The sequence below is a fragment of the Ailuropoda melanoleuca genome, chromosome 8 (assembly GCF_002007445.2).
Source record: "Ailuropoda melanoleuca isolate Jingjing chromosome 8, ASM200744v2, whole genome shotgun sequence".
NCBI lineage: Eukaryota > Metazoa > Chordata > Mammalia > Carnivora > Ursidae > Ailuropoda > Ailuropoda melanoleuca.
Genome location: NC_048225.1, coordinates 121,184,964 through 121,190,895, shown reverse-complemented (window position 1 = coordinate 121,190,895; position 5,932 = coordinate 121,184,964).

Below are 5,932 nucleotides of genomic sequence, written 5' to 3'. Positions count from 1 at the left end.
AAAGAGGACTAATGCTGGGGGTTAAAAGCCTTGAAATACAATTTGACATTTAAAACTTTGTATATATTACTTTGATTTTTTAAGAAGAAAAATTAACTTAAAAAAATACAACCCATTTAAGATATGATGCACTTATGTCAAGGAGTCCTACCAGAAATTTGTTACAACTGCAAAGATATGCTTGAGTTCAAATGCAAGAATTACCCGGCCAGTCTGGTGGTGGACTCTTTAACAGCATATATCTCAGTCAACTCTAGATATAGACCAATTTTAATAACCTTAATAATTTGCATAGCCCATTACCAGTAAGCTGCCCCTAATTGTTTCCAGAGATGCTCATGTACAGAATTGCATATTATTCTTCCGTAAGGGCTCAGGAAGTATCCTGCCCTTTTGGATGACGCCTTGTCTGATCAGAAAAACTCTTGGAGCACAGACTTGAGCCATGATGATTCATAATTTGAATATGAGGTACCTCCTTCTATTTATCTCAGATTTTTCAGGGATTCTAAGAGTTTATTCATTCATTAAACGTGTGTTGAAATATATTGTAAGGCAGACATTTTGCTAGATGCTAAAGATAATAGAGATTAGAGTCTAATAGTATGACCAGTGTCCCAGAGGTTCTAGTGAATCTAAGCTTGAATCAATTTCTCCAGGTTGCTACAGATATCAAGGCAATTCCAAGTTGTGGCTCAAAACTCATGAAGCCGGGAAGGGCTCAAGGTGCCCCCCCATTCGGAACCCTAAAAATATACAATTCATAGGGTGCCTGGGTGGCTCAGTCGGTTAAGGGTCTGACTTCCACTCAGGTCATGATCTCGGGGGTCCTAGGATTGATCCCCAAGTCAGAGTCTGCTTCTCCCTCTACCTCTGCCCCTCCCCCCACTCCTCTCTCTTCTCTCAGATAACAAAATAAAATCTTTTAAAAAATAAAAATATGCAGTTCCTTAGCAAAAAAGGAACTATGGGAGCTCCTGCTAGTTATCTGCTCATAGGCATTCCCACCAAACACCCGCCCCCCCCCCACACACACACACTTTCTTCTTGCTAAGAGAACCCTCCCTGACCTTGGTCAAATATACTACTGACAGGAGATGGGACATAATTTGCTTAGCTAATGTGACAATTGTGTTTCAGACCTTTAGAGCCTCGCCTGCTATCACATGACCAGTTTTGACCAATACTATTAAGTGAAGCCTATTGGGGGAGTTTCTGGGAAAATTGTTGTCTTACTGATAAAGGAAGATAACAGGACTGGGACCTGCTGATTCTCCCTTTCCTTCTGCTTTAACATGGGTGTAAGAACTGGAGTTCTAGCAGCTGTCTTGTTACCAAGATAGTAACAGCCAAACTGCAAGGACGAGTTGAGCAGAAAAACAAAAGGGGCTTGATGTCTAAGGACATCAGTGAGCATTTGACCCAAAGGTAGCAACTGTCTACTTTGGGTTTGTTGTTACGTAAGTATTAAAATCTATTTCTACCCACAGAACATTTCTGACACCCAGTGTGCGAGGATTTTTTTCCCTCTCACCAACCAGTTCTCTGACACCCAGCTGGTGTCAATTTAATTCAAATCTGACACTATCTACCTGGAGCTGGTATCAGATCCCACAGGTGAAGGGTTCAGTCCCACAAGGCTGTTCTCCCGCCACTTCAGACACCAATTGCAGTCCCAGGCCTCCTGTACTTAGGGCTGACCAGCTGTAAATCAGGGATTCCCACGGCCCTCTCCTCAGATTTGATAACTTGCCAGAATGGCTCACAGAACTCATAAAGACATTTTGCTTCATAAAAGGTACCACTCAAGAACAACCAAATGGAAGAGATGTATAAGGCAAGCTATTGGGGAAGGAGTGCTCAGAATTTCCATGCCCTCCCCAGGCCCACCACCCTCCCAGCACCAACATGTATTCACCTACCTGGAAGTTCTCTGAACCCCATTTTCCAGGGTCTTAATGGAAGTTCTATTAGGTAGGCATGATTGATCATTGGTGACAAATCATTGGCCATTGGTGATTAGCTCAATTTCTAGCCCCTCTCCCCTCAGCAGAGGTTAGGAGTGGGGCTGAAAGTTCCAACCCTCTAATAATGCTTGGTGTTTTTGGCAACCAGCTCCCATCCTGAATCTATCTGGGGACCCCAAGCCACCAGTCATCTCATTAGCATACAAATAGACACTCATCACTCTGGAGATTCTGAAGGTCTTAGATCTTTCATCACAAACTAGGGAGGAGGGTGGGTGTATGGGGGTCACCAAGACCAAATATTATTATGAAAGATAATAATAATAATTACCACTCTAAAACTCAGGAAATACAAGGGTTCCAAGATCTCTGTGCCAAGAAATTGGGCCAAAGATCAAATACATATTTTTTATTCTATCACAATATCACGGTAAACAGGATTAAACCCCTATTTATTTAAGGCACTGTTACTGGATTTTGTTTCATTTGCCTTCTAATTTAAACAGGATCTGAATCTCTTGTTTTATAAATGGGGAAATCCAAGCAAAGATAAATTAAGCAATGTAACAATGTAGCCAATATCAGCACACCCTGTTGATGGTAGGAATGAGAACAGAATCAAACAGGAATGTGCCAAACCTTAACATGAAGGGAAAATGGGCTTAAAAATTCATTCAATTGTGTCTCCTTAGTCCTTATATTTTGTTAGTGGTCTATTTGATATTTGACTCTATTGTTTCTCGAAGTTTCATTCGAGAGTCAACAATTGACTCTCATTGTTTCTCAATGAAGTTTCCTCATTGACAGGATCTCATCAAAATGTGTAGTTAGTAGATCTTTCAATCGTTCGTTCACCTTCCCCTTCTTGACACTATCGATATGCATTTATATCTCATTTTTTAACCTATTAGTTTTTTTAAAACTTGCCTTGAGAATTTATTACCCATTTATTGGGGATCCTAGGCATTATAGATTATTGTTCATAATAACCCTTCAAGATCGCTATCATATTTGCTTTATAGAAAAAGAAACTGAGGTTCAGGGATACATTGCATTGGATTGTGCTCCCAAGAAGACTTTGTTGAAGTCCTTACCCCCAGCACCTATGAATGTGACTTTTTTGGGAGTAGAGTCTTTACATCTAGAATCATGTTAAGATGAAGTCATACTTGGTTAGGGTGGACCCTAAATCCAGTGCCTAATGTCCTAAATCCAATGACTGGAGAGGGAGGTTTAGAAACACAGAGGCCCACACCCAGTGAAGATGATCATGGGAAAAGGAAGATAGAAACTGAGGTGATGTAGCTACAAGTCAAGGAAGGCCAAGCATTGCCAGCAACCCCCAGAAACTACGGAGTCCAAGAAGGCTCTTCCCTGATCCTTCAGAAGGAGCACGGATGTGCTGACACCTTGAATTTGAACACCTACCCTCCAGAACTGACAGAATAAATTTCTGCTGTTTGAAGCCACTTGGTTGGTGGTAATTTGTCAGCACAGCCCTAGGAAATTAATACAAGGGGTTAAATAATTTTCTCTGTATCACACAACTGGAAAGTAGTGGGGCCCACCTGAGAACATGTCATTTAACTTGTGCAGTGGAGTGGATCAGTCTAACCCGCATGTAGTAAGTTGAGCAGCTGTAGAAAGGCCAAACTGCTCCAAATTCTTCATTTGATCTACAAGCCTTTAAGTTCTGCTACACTGTAAAGAATACAAAGAAGAGCTTTTGTGGAGCTCACAGCCTATTATGCAGTTCCTAAAAACCAGCATGAAATAGCATTATTCCCTACTCTATTTGCCTTAATATCTCTAGAAAACTACTGTTTCTGATTATAGCCCTTCTTTCTTTAGTCCTGATTTTCTTTCGTGGTTTACAATGATCATTCCCATTTCTTGGCTTAAAATGCTTCTATTAAGGGGCACCTGGGTGGTGCCGTTGGTCAGGCGTCCAACTCTCAGTTTTTGCTCAGGTCGTGATCTCAGGGTCCTGGGATGGAGCCCTGCACCGGCTCCAGCCTCAACAGGGAATCTGCTGAAGATTCTCTCTCTTCTCTCCCTCCGCCCCCTCCCCTCTCTCAATCTGTCTCTCTCTAAAAAAAAAAAAAAAAAATCACGTTTCTATTAAGAAGTTAGCTGTAAGTCTTATTGTTGAAAGTAATGTTTGTATTTTCCCAGACAGCTCTTGAAATTTTTTCCATTGATTTTTAACAGTTATACCATCATGTGTCTATGTGTGCTTTTCTTTTAATTGTTCCCGTTTGGAATCCATAGCTATTCTTGAATGTTTGGCTTGATATCCGTCATGAGCTTTGGAAAACTTCACCAACTTCTTCTCAGATTCTATGTTTAACCAAATTTATCTCACGTCTCTTTCTAGGGCTCCAATTATATGTATGTTAGGCCTTGTAAATGTGCTCTGTTTATCTCACAGGAGCTTTCCCACAATTTTCATCTTCTTGTCTGTGTGTTTCAGTTTATCTCACGTCTCTTTCTAGGGCTCCAATTATATGTATGTTAGGCCTTGTAAATGTGCTCTGTTTATCTCAGAGGAGCTTTCCCACAATTTTCATCTTCTTGTCTGTGTGTTTCAGTTTGTCTTCTGTTCTCCTGGCCTCTCTCTTGCTTCGTAGTCCTCCCTTCAACTGTGTCTACTTTGCCAGCCAGTGTCGGTAGTGAGTTCTTCACTTTCACTATTAGATTGTTTAATCCTAGGATTTTTCTGTTCACAAATTACAATTCTCCACTAAAATTCTCCATATTTTTCCTATTTTTCTTGAACATATACATCACAGATATTTTTAAATCCATGTGCATAAGTCTTAATATCTGGACCTCCTGTGTGGATCTGACATGTGTCCATTGTGTTTCTGAGCTTTTGTCCATTTGGCCTTATATACGAGAATGCCTATTACTTTTTTAAATAATGATGAATGTTGCGTGTAGAAAATAGTTGAGATAATTCGTGACTCAGATTAATGTTAAATACTTCTGGAGAGGATGTATTTTAAGAGGCAGATAGATAGGGGCGCCTGGGTGGCATAGTGGTTGGGCGTCTGCCTTCGGCTCAGGGCGTGATCCCGGCATTGTGGGATCGAGCCCCACATCAGGCTTCTCCACTATGAGCCTGCTTCTTCCTCTCCCATTCCCCCTGCTTGTGTTCCCTCTCTCGCTGGCTGTCTCTATCTCTGTCGAATAAATAAATAAAATCTTTAAAAAAAAAAAGGAGGCAGATAGATAGGGTAGACCAATTTAATCCCTCCTATAAGTGAGCTAAATAGAATCTAGATTTGAGGTTTTGTGAGAGCTCTTCTATAAAACAGCTCTTTTTTGCTTCATCTCTATTCCTAATGCAGCACTGATGTGTATACAGGAAGCTCTCCTTCCTAGGGACCCTGAACTATAATTTTTTTTTTTTTTTTAGCATGATGAAACTATTTAGTTTCTCAGCCTCTTGGCAGCTACTTAAAAATTAGCTGATGACTCAAAAGGGAAAAAAGAGCTGAAAGTGAGGCTTGCCTTTCTAAATTTCCCTTGTCTCTTGGGTCTTAGGACCTTCAGTCTTCATTCACTAATTTGCAAATGCCTTCAAACAGGTTTCTCAAATTTAATGCTTTTCAGGTGTTATTGTCAGGAGTGCTTGTCTGATACAAGCTGATCTGTCACAGCTAGAAGTGGAAATCCAGAACCGCTTGCTTCTTGTAGCCTTGGAGAACTGAGTTTGATGGCTCTTGTTTCATAGTGAAAAGGAAAGACAAATTTCAGTTCTTCTGTTCACAAGTAAGGCTCCATTATAGAGCACAAGCATCTCCTTGTTTGCACAGAGTGATGGAGATCCACCTAGGCCTAGCAGACAGCTCGGTGGTGTGTGTGTGTGTGTGTGTGTGTGTGTGTGTGTGTGTGTGTGTGTGTTTAAGCTCTCATCTCTACTTCACTCCCGATTTGCCCAAACAGGAGGACTAGATCTA